The sequence below is a fragment of the Dysidea avara genome, chromosome 15 (assembly GCF_963678975.1).
Source record: "Dysidea avara chromosome 15, odDysAvar1.4, whole genome shotgun sequence".
NCBI classification, from domain to species: domain Eukaryota; kingdom Metazoa; phylum Porifera; class Demospongiae; order Dictyoceratida; family Dysideidae; genus Dysidea; species Dysidea avara.
The window spans coordinates 3,081,662-3,093,701 of NC_089286.1; the positions used below are offsets into that span (position 1 = coordinate 3,081,662).

Below are 12,040 nucleotides of genomic sequence, written 5' to 3' on the forward strand. Positions count from 1 at the left end.
TTAGTATGGACACTTGGAGATACTTACATACCGTATATCAATTAAGTTTAATTTTGGTGGTGAACTAAATTATTTTGGCGAATTGACGATTCATCACTAAACTGCCAAATTTAAATTTTGTCAATACTACTTTCATACCTTGTGTCCAAGCTTGTGATAGCAGTTGTTGAAACAGGTTTCGACAAATCAGGTGTGACTTCATGGATACTACCTTATCGGTAGACACAGTAGTAGCACATTGTTTAGCTAACACTGTGGCTTCTCACTTACAAAGATGTCAATGTTTACCTCGTTGCCTTTGCATACTGGAGAGACTTGCATCTGAAATTGAGGACAGAAATTTATTCAATCTATAGCCAATCTGAAAAAGAAACAAAGTGATTGTGCACACTCTCCATACAAGATCTTTTCTATTGTGTGTGTCTATGCTTCCTTCCGGCAAAAGAGTAAGACCTTAACCTGTGATATTACTGACAATCGCAGAATTGTTTTATTAATCACCGGCTGAAGTTTTGTACATCAAAAATTTAGTGCAGACTGTGCCTCAATGCCTGCTCATCGAAGTTTCTGCTTATACAGTATCTCTGTTTGGTGCTCCTAGGTGATATTTTGAGTGACTGGGTTTGTAAAAACCATCTTCTAGTATTTTGAATGTAAAGTTCACTTGTTGGTTTAGTCATACATATCACATGTTGATCACATGATCACTACACACGCTATAGCTAGCTGATGGACTACAATACACATTTGCTCATGTTGGTCAGTTGACTGGAATGTACTGGTACAAGTACAAGTTGATGAGACAGATTAGAATGTGCAAGGATCTCAAACATGTCATCTATTATCGGTTTAATACTGTAAGTCGGTATGTGTGTATGTCCAGTGTTTGTATAGTTACTGTATACAATGGGAACACCTGATAGTTTGGTTACTAGTGTTCAGATAAGCCAATACACACAAATCCCTGTATAGTGTTCAACTACTCTAATAGATCATACACCATTACCTGTAGTGAAATACTCTAATAGAACAGTCATTACTGTGCTGTTCAGATAATTGACGTAGGATGATAATCCATAGTAGTATAGTGTTTGTTTGTTCCATTGGTATATCTTATGTCATCCATCCCCTCAGGGTCCAGTTGGCAAGGACCCGGGGGTAATTATCTGGGCTAGGTTGTGGATGTTTTTCCTGAGATGTGTGGTCCCCCTGCAACCTGCTATCATGACAATTTGAAGGACGTCACTCAAAGAGTGTGCAAAGACTGTTACTAAGCAACGAGTTGAGGGTCATTTTGATCTAGATCTGCATGCTTCGGTAAGTAGCCCCACCCACAAAATACATGCTGTAATCTGATTGGCTACTGCTATAGGTGATGCATGACATATTGGACATGGTGCCTGAGGGTATCAAACAGAACAAAGCTCATGTGATCCTACAACATCTTAGTGAAGCACGGAGATGTTGGAAGGCTAATATACCATGGAAAGTGCCTGGCCTGCCAATACCAGTGGAGAAAATGATCCTTCGTTATGTCAAGTCTAAAGCTGACTGGTGGACCAATACTGCTCTTTATAACAGAGAGAGGATCAGACGTGGTACCACGGTAACCATTACATCATGTCAGTGATGACATCATGATGTCATCACCATGGTTACAGGTTGACAAGACAGTATGCAAGAAGAACCTTAGCAGGTTGACCAGGTTGTACCTTAAGGCTGAATAAGAGAGAGAACAAAATTATTTGAAAGTAAGGGATAGCTCATGTGATGCTACCAGTGGTTGTTAGGATGGGCTGTACATCTCAGCTGAAGAAATGTAGCAATTTACACAACAGTTCATTGGCTGGAAAGCAGACAATTCTCACCAATTACATTTCCCCCCCTCTCATATAAACATGACACCAAGTTGTTGATCCTGGCCCTTGAGAGGCTTACAGCTTATTGGGTGTGACTTGTGCATGGGTAGGGCTGTCTTATTTAGAGGCATGACCTGTATATAGGTTGGGCTTTGTGAGTATGACTAGTGCATAGGATGATGCTAACATGTAGGGGGTGGTTGTACTGTACTTGTTAATTTGTTGTTACAGTGTAAAGAGCAGACTGAACCAATCTCAACGTGAAGAATTGGGACTTATTGAACAAGCCTATGATAATCCACATGAGGCATTATCTAGAATTAAACGTCATCTGTTGACACAAAGAGCTTTCAAAGAGGTTAGAAACTTTGTTCCTATATTCCATTCTCCATTATCGTTAGTTGTCTGAGCTTGGAATGAAAAATTTTATTGTTATTTGTTTAAGGCAGTTTTCCATTCCAATTCCAGGTTGGAATAGAGTTCATGGACCTATACAGTCACCTTGTACCAGTATATGATGTTGAGCCACTGGAGAAGATCACTGATGCCTACCTGGACCAGTACTTGTGGTATGAGGCTGACAAGAGGAGGTTGTTCCCTCCTGGATCAAACCTGCTGACACTGAACTACCACCATTACTAGTGTATAAGTGGTGCCAAGGTGATCAGCTGTGTGCGTGCGTGCGTGCGTGCACATGTGTGTGGGTGGTGTTGTAATTAGTGTTGTGTAGTTTGCTTAAACAAGAAACTACTAACAATTGCTTCAGTCAGCCTAGCTGTATAATGGGGACATGGTGATCTGGGGAAGCAGCCATGTTAACTGTTGAAGCAAATGCCAACTGTCCAAGGTCCTGGTGGGACTTCGGGTGCCCAAACCTTCACCAGTACAGCCTCCTGTAGGTTAATAGTCCTGGCCTTGCTGTGCTGAGAACTGCTAGCTGAGGAGTGCAAAGGTGTCTCAGTGCTGGTTCACTGGGTAAGCATGACTGTGCTAGGTGCTAGCACACAAGTTGAAGGCTTTGCTTTTGTGTGTGTGTGTGTGTGTGTGTGCGTGCGTGCGTGCGTGCGTGCGTGCGTGCGTGCGTGCGTGCGTTTTACTGTTCTGTTAGGGAATATACTGTTAAGTAGTAATTACTACACCCTGTATTACATTGTGATGTCATCACATTAGATTGTTAACAAGTGCAACACGGCACTGATAGGATTAATGACTTACTTCAGTGAGTCTGTAGTAAACACCAGGAAATTGTTGGATCTGTTGGTGAAGTGTGAGAATAAGGTTAGTGTGATCCTCATGTGGCGATCATGTGGTCCATTCACTACAGATACAAACACGTATCAAGATCGGTCTCAATTCAAAGATGCCAAGTCGTTTCCCTCCAGTAGTATTCTACAACCTCAAGGAGTTGGGTGGACTAGGCATGTTATCAATGGGACATGCGTTGATACCTCAGTCTGATCTCAGGTGAGTGTCATACTGTCTGTGTGTATATATCACATACTGATGTCTATATAAGGTAGTCCAAATGGTCCATTGTGTATATACTGTACATGTCACACCTGGTACCTCACATACACGTAGTCCAAACAGACAGATGCAGGAGGGATTACTCACTTCAGGTCTGGAATGAGTCATGATGAGGATCAGCTCATACCTAACCTTTATCGGTAAGGGTGTATGACTGTAGTTAGAGGTGTTCTTATTGTATGTGGCATTGAGGATTATTTTTGTAGTTGCCTGATAGTACAAACTAAGGTTTAGGTTGTATATTAATGTTGTATTATAGAGGATATGATAATGTACTATAGACACATCTTGTAGTGTACTATTAATAGCCTACTCTATTATATAGTTATGTCCAGCCCTGGGAGAGTGAGTTCATAGACTCACAGAGAGTATTGGACCCTCTGGAGGTGCATCTGTTGGACTTCCCTAATATTGTCATCAAGGGGAGTGAACTACAACTACCCTTCCAGGCTTGTCTGAAGGTGTGTTTGTAGATTTGTTGTTGTTGTTGTTGTTAATGTTGTTATGGTAACAACAGGTAGAGAAGTTAGGTGATCTAATCCTAAAGGCCATAGAGCCACAGATGGTATTGCTTAATCTCTATGGAGAGTATCTCATCATATACTGTGAGTAGTATACTGAGTAGTTTACTAGCTAATATACTAGTAGTTTACTAGCTAATATACTAGTAGTATACTAGCTAATATACTAGTAGTATACTAGCTAATATACTAGTAGTATACTAGCTAATATACTAGTAGTGTACTAGCTAATGTACTAGTAGATTACTAGCTAATATACTAGTAGTTTACTGGATAGATGTCCTTATAGCATTTGTGTGTTAGTGTTGTCATTTAGTGAGGGCTGGGACGAAGCTAGAAATTTATCTGCAAATGTTCGCTAATAAATTGTTTGAATATTCGAAGCTCTGGTGTTAACTGAGAGTTTCCTTATTACAACTACAGGTTTCCTTACAGCTACAGGTTTCCTTACAGCTACAGGTTTCCTTACAGCTACAGGTTTCCTTATAGCTACAGGTTTCCTTACAGCTACAGGTTTCCTTACAGCTACAGGTTTCCTTATTTGTAAGCATTTGGAAAATGTATAGCAGCAGTTTTGAATGACCTGATTGATATGGCATTTTTCATGTATTATCTTTTATGATTTGAATTTTACTTAACTTGTGAACTTATGAAACATTTGAAGTTTAGTCCCAGTCCTACTATTAGTGTTGTGTGTGATGTTTACAAGTTTTGTAATTTTTTGTCACTTTTGCAGTAGAGCTTGTTTCCTTGGGAATTGAATTTGACATGTGGTAGAATTAAGTTATATTGCATTAGAATTTGTCACGCTCGTAGGAAATTTATCACAACTAACCAGTGAACACAAGAACAGTATGTGAGGTAAAGAACAGACACGATGTATGCCAACAATAAGTTGCTGAAAGAAATTTACAGTGTGTAGATCAAACAATCGGTCATTAGAAAATTTCCACTAAAAGTGACTAATTCTACTGCAAGCTTGTCAAAGTCAATTGCCAGGTGGAAAATTTTATTGCAAAAGCGATAAATTCAATTGTGAACAAGATGAATTTAATAGCAAACAACCTGTAACTGTAATTGTAGATAAGTAGCTAGCGTATAGTAAAAAACTTTGGCAGTAAAAAAGTGTGATGAAACCCCTTTGTTGAAAAAATTTGCAGAAAAAACTTTGGCGATTGAAATGATATTTGCCGAAGTTTTTACCGCCAAAATTTTTACTCCACAGTATGTAAGGGTAACAACAAGGTGTCAACTCGTCAGTTAAGTAGTGTAGTGAGTGTATAGGTAGCTAGCATTGTTTTTGTAGCAGTACTTTTGTAGCTACTGATCTAACGACGTGCTAGGAAAGACTTAAAGACGTGTTTCACTATCTCCTGCGATGTCGAGAGCGACCGTATGCTATTTACTTTTTCAGTAGCCTAGGTTATCACGTAAATCAAAGTATTTGGCCAAATCCATCACGAGACGATGAACTACTGTAGCTAACGTGCGAACGGGAAGCCGGTTTGAAATGCTATCCCAAGGAGTGGCTGGAGTGCTTAAACTGTGGGACACATTTCGAGGATCTCCAAAGTTAGCCTGATCTTTGTTGCGTGGTGATACAAGCTGACCTTCATCTCAAGTTCTAGTTATTCAATGTGTTCGTGTGATATCTAAAATAATTGGCGAAAAAAACTTTGGCAAAGTGAATTCTGTTCGCCAAATTCGCCAAAGTTTTTTACTATACGGTGATTTCAATTAATTAGCTAATTACATGTGGTTGTTATGGTGAGGGGGATGATGATAATCTAACCAACCATCTTTCGGGACTGAAATTTGAATATGTTGATATCCTCTGACAACCTGACCCCTCACCTGATTAGCTACTTGTTATCTCAAATAGAAATCACCCGTTCACCTGTTCAAATAGTCACCCGTGCTACTAACATGTTCTTATACACACAGACCTTCTCCAGACTAATCCTGATATTGAGAGCTCTACATGTTAATATGGACTGGACCAAGGTGACTAGCTGTGTGTTGTTTGTGTGATGTTGTATGGTAGTTAATATGTGACTGGATCTGTGATAACCCATCACCCTTTTAGCCTCATATGCCTAGAACTTTTGGATTTACAGCCATGTAAACTATCAACAACAGAAAGATCAATTTGTACAAAGTGTATAGGGAAACCTCTTGGTAATAGAAATAGCAGGAAAATGGGAAATTCTTAGGGTCAGAGTTTATTACAGACAGATTTCACTGTAAAGGATTTTGAATTCCTGTTGTTTCTTGACTACATATTTCACACCTAAATTACCGGTCTCTGTTGAAGGGTTCCATTGTGTACCTGACACATGACCTCCTATCACTGTAATGCCCTCAGGTGATACTGAAGCCAGACAAAACAATGATAGCAGAGCCACACCATATATGGCCGACACTCACGGATGAGGAATGGATCAGGGTAGAGGTGTCTCTGAAGGATTTGATCTTAGCTGATTATGGCAAGAATAAGTGAGTAGTAAGACTAGGGGTGTGTGTGTCATCATCTTTGTTATGGTACAGTGTCAATGTTGCATCACTCACTCATTCTGAGATCAGGGTGTGATTCTGGGAATGGAGATATCAGCCCCGTCACGACATCAACAAATAGCTGAGATTGAGAAAACAGACTAAAGAACAATCCTAATTAAGGGCCACCACAACACGTACAGTTAATGTCCATGATGATGAGATCATTGTATCCACTGTGAGCAACTATGAGACTCAAACCTTCTCATCTAAGACTGAGTGGCGTATACGAGCCATCTCAGCAACCAACCTGCACCTGCGTACCAACCACATCTAATGTGTCATCTGATGACATCAAAGAGACTGGCTTCACCTACATCTTACCCAAGAACATTCTGAAGAAGTTTATCATCATATCTGACCTGCGTACTCAGGTATGTCACCATGGTGATAGTTGTGTTACTATGGTGGTGACAGATTGCTGGATACCTGTATGGGGTCAGTCCCTCTGATAACCCACAAGTGAAGGAGATTAGGCGTATTGTCATGGTACCTACTCATCAGGTATGATTGCTACTTGTAATGTGGACACACACACACACTGACACACACACACACACACACACACACACACACACACACACACACACACACACACACACACACACACTGACACACACATTACATCACTAATCACATGATCCTACAGATGGTACACCTTCCCCAGAGGCTATCCTCACATGATTACCTGAAGGAGATGGAGCCATTAGGATGGATACACACACAACCCAACGAGCTACCTCAACTATCTCCACAAGATATTACCATGCATGCTAAGATCATGGCTGATAATCCTTCCTGGGATGCATCGTCATCACTTGCAGGTAATAACTGACCTGTTAAACCTGTTATACCTGTTAATGTGACCAGGTCACTGTGTACCTGCTTAACATGGTGTTTACTCTTAACCCACTCACTACCAATTGTGTGGCTTCATTTGAATGTTTTAGTAGCCCCAGTGTTTATCCTGTAACGGTGATGCCTTAAAGGGGAAATGTGCTGTTTACATGTTGTATTACATTGTATATCTTGTCAAGTGTCACCTTGAACTTACCAGAGGTCCTTCACCTTGGTAGAAAACAATGAATGATGTTACACCATATCAAATAGACTAAACTATTATAATCTCTACTACAACAGCCTACAAACCATTCCAGGCAAGGCATGCATTAAAATATGTGTGGGTGCTATCACTGCTGATGGTCGGAGATAATCACTTCAACTGTCAACAAGTTAGTGATGTTTATTATAAATAGTACTAGACTGATAAGTTGTGAAATTTTATGTGTGGTTTTGTCCAAGCAAATTTTTACACTTTAAAGTTGAGTAATGTCTATCTGATACTTGTACAAGTTTTGATGGTCTGTGGTAGAGATGTAACAATATATTGATATATCACGTATCTTATCATTTTAAGACAATATCGCTGTATCGATACAAAATCAAACCATATCGATATATTGTGTATCGTGATATATCAACATATCGTGGCTTGTTAACATGGCTGACAATCAAATTATTGTACATTGTGGTTAAACTGAATAGTATGTAATGCTTCTCAAAGAAAAATTAGCTCACTTATTTCTCTTAAAAAAACAACAACAAAAAACATTAAAACAACATAGACCATTGCTTAGACTTCACTATGTATCGTGCAATATATCGCTGTATCGTGATACACCAGAGGCAATATATCGATACGTCTACACACTGTATCGTTGCAACTCTAGTCTGTGGTGCATAATTTTTAAGTTAACCCTTAAACCCGCATAATCCAGAAAACTGGATTTAAACTTAATAAATATCCATGCCTTGCACAAAGCGCTGTAACTTTTGAAGCATCCATCCTATGGCTATGCAATTTACGTCATTCTGCTGGTGATGTAACAAGGATTAAAATAATACCTAGATTTTTACCCTGATGCTAAATGGTGAGACCAAACCTAGCTGTGAAAATAACTTTTCAGTAAAGAAACACACAAACCCTTTACATACCTTTATAAAATGGTCGATAACTCGATGGTAGCTATCACCTTGCAACAACTTCCATTCAACTCGTTGTGACATTTTCTATCAGGCCATATAACATGTGAGTAAACCCACAATCGAAATTAAACACGTGGCAAGAATTTTGAAATACAGAAATACGACTCATCACTGTTCACTGCTTCATAACAAGTAAGCCACTGTAGTTACAGTGTTCATTTAACCTTCTCCAAGTAGCCCAGTGAACACACTTTTAATCTATGTGTATTTGTAGGCCGTAAGAATTAAGTTACCTCACCTAGTGTCGCCATGAGTGCCCATATTGTGTAAACACACATTTCCGAAAAGTTCTCTGTGGGTTTAAGGGTTAAAGGAGACTGTGTGGCTAACCAGGGTGTATCTCCGTACCGCATGTTCACCAGTGAATTAGTGTGAAGCATTACTGGCTGCTCGACAGAGCTTCCACCGAGAGGTTTGGCTGTGGTATATGGTTTCTACATTTGTTCATACAAGACCACAAACATGTTGTTCAGCATACTCCAAGTACAGCCTTTCAACCTTTGTATGGCTGCACTTAATTTGTTTGGTAATTAACTTATAATTCTGTTTACAAAAACTACTTAACTGAAATAAATACGTTAGAAATACTACATAAAGATGGCAGCATTTTGTATTTCTATGTTGTTATAGTATGTAGCGTTGAGCTGGATCCTCCAAAACATTTGATAGCTTATGAATGTAATTACACACAATCTTGAAATTTGTCTCATTTGTAGTACTGCTTGACCTGCTTAAGATATTTCTCTTTTGTTCAAATGTCTGACATAATATTTACAGCCAATCAAAAATTTCACCATACATTTTCTATGTGGAAGCCATAAAGGTGCAGTCTCCATTACTTCCCTTTCCCAAACTTGAAATGGGGCTAAACTGTACGTGTCTGTTGTTGACAACTCTGCTGCCATCTGGTTGGCTGAAATGTTAACTCTCTTGAGAAAAAAATTTTTAGCTTATTTTCAAGATCCAGCTCAAGTTGTACATACTATAGGGGAGATCCCTACTTGGGAGTAACGCGTTACTTATGTAACGCGTTACGTAATATTATTACTTTTGTGGTAACTAAGTAATATAACGAAATACGCTATAAAAACAGGCAATATAACTCAAGTTACTTTATTTACAAATGTAATGCGTTACCAAAGTAATATAGTTACTGTAACGAGTGTAATATTATGTAATATTATTACTACAAGTAACGGAGTTACTAATCTCGTTAGTAATCCACTGAGTAACGCCTAGCCACAACAAAGTAATGGAGCCTACTGAATGAAGTTTATTCACCAGCTTCTTGCTTATAACCAAGATTTGCACATTGCCCAACAACGCAATCATGTCACGTGATAAGGTGGTAGTTTCACACATGACAACTTAAGACTGTGGACACAACGTAATATAATATGTAATATTATTATAGTTACTTTATTTTATGGGTAATATGTAACTGTAACTAAATAGTTCAGTTGCAAGTAATATGTAACTAGTTACTTTTAAAAAGTAACTTGCCCAACACTGATGATATGTTGTATTCTATCACTTTACTGCATTGTATTCTAATAGTTTCACTCCAGGGTCATGCTCACTTACTGCATACAAGCTCACCCCATCAGGATTTGACTGGGGTCGTAATAACAAGGACACCGGTAATAATCCCCATGGTTACCTGCCGTCACACTATGAACGTGTCCAGATGCTCCTGTCAGACAGGTTCCTCGGGTTTTTCATGGTCCCCTGTCAGGGATCCTGGAACTACAACTTCATGGGTAAGTGGAGTAGTGTGTTTTGTTATAGTAATGTTAAGTTATTTCCTTTACAAACTAATGTAATGTGCTCTGTTTTGTATATCACTGAAATACCTGATCATTCATACATGTTCCTATTAACTCTTTAGTAGGGTTGGGATGAAGCTTCAAATGTTTTGTGGGTTCGAAGGTTAAGTAAGCTTCAATTTATAAAAGTATTCTTTGAAGCTTCGTACGAAAGAATTACAAATAAACATTGTTATCTCAGCTGCTTGTTTATCTTGTGTGATCTATGTTTGTCTCTTCGCGATCAATCTTTGTGTGCCACACCCACTTTTTAAACTATTGCAGTTTAGCTTGCTACTGTAGTTGTAGCTTTAAAACACCTTATAAAGAGTAATAGATAATGTATGGGAAATGTCCTTTTAACTATTAGTCCAATGGCAGATCCAGGATAGGGCATTTGAGGAAAATACCCCCCCCTCTTCCCCTTGTGGAAAAAGCATCATACTAGACACCTTGTCAGACCAGGATCAATTCATGAAAACTGCAAACTGCATAGCTATTACCTCTATTTATTACAAACTCACCTGAAACCAAAGTTAAAACAGTTGTCAAATTTACCAAGCACCTTCATACGTACTAAGCCCCTCTAAAAATAATTATCGTGTTGATGGTGTTGACTTTCATACATAGCCTTTTAAACAGCTTTTAAAGACTCCACAACCATCTGTAAAAGCTGTAAATCAACCTACTTAGGAGTGATCATTGCTACTTTAAAAAAATACAGCAGCAAGAGAATCTGCTCTCCTCAACCACCCTGTTTTAAAAATTGTGCCCCTCCCGTGGCAGCTCCTGGATCCGCTCCTGTAGTCGGTGTTTACCTATGCATGATTGCAGTAGAACAGACACGCCCATTTGTATCGATTGTGTCATTCAGTACTGCTGCTATACACTTTCCAAATGCTTACAAACTTATTAAATGGGATTAGAAAGTTAAAATTTAAGAAGGATGTGCTTAAATACACAAGAAAACCTGTAACTCATATATCTAACACCAAAACTTTGAATGTTTGAACAGTTTGTTAGCTAATGTTCGAAGGTAAATTTGTACCAGCCCTACTCTTTAGTACCACCTTAATAATATCATTATTGTCATCACATAAAACACATTTTACAGGTATCAAACACTCTCCTACAATGAACTATGAGTTACAACTAGCTAATCCAAAGGAGTTTTATCATGAGGCTCATCGGGTAACTCATTTCACCAACTTCAGTTACGCTGAGGAAAATGAGGCGGCCACTGCTGATCGTGAAGATGTCTATGCTTAGTAACTTACTCTAAACAATGCACACCACAATATTTGTATTGATAATTGTTAATGAATTTATTTTGTCAATTATCATATTTAATGTTTATTGTACTATTGTGTAAAGGGGTTTATTTGAGGGTGAAATTTTTCATGGACCTTCACGACCATAATTTTGAGTTGCTTCATGTTGATGATAATGCTAGTTTGACTGAACTGGAGATATTTTTGAGGCAGAAGATATTCACAGATACCTACTAAAGAATGTGAATACTTCCCTTAAATAAAATCTGTATAATACAGATGAGATTGAATGGTTAATTGTTAACAATGTGACAATTCGCAATTGTTCACTGTTACAACCTCTTGTAGCTGATCAGTTGTTGACCACTTCATTAAATTTTACTAAACTGTAACTGGAGAGGAATAATTGCTTGATATTATTAGGCTTCACATTGGCACAGGTTGTGTGTGTAGAACAT

The 12,040-nt window shown here is 38.6% G+C and overlaps 1 pseudogene; it reads left to right on the forward strand.

Moving 5' to 3' along the window:
* LOC136245484 (pre-mRNA-processing-splicing factor 8-like) overlaps positions 1–11,639 on the forward strand; it is a 13,616-nt pseudogene extending 1,977 nt beyond the window's left edge.
* The last annotated feature ends 401 nt before the right edge of the window (positions 11,640–12,040 follow it).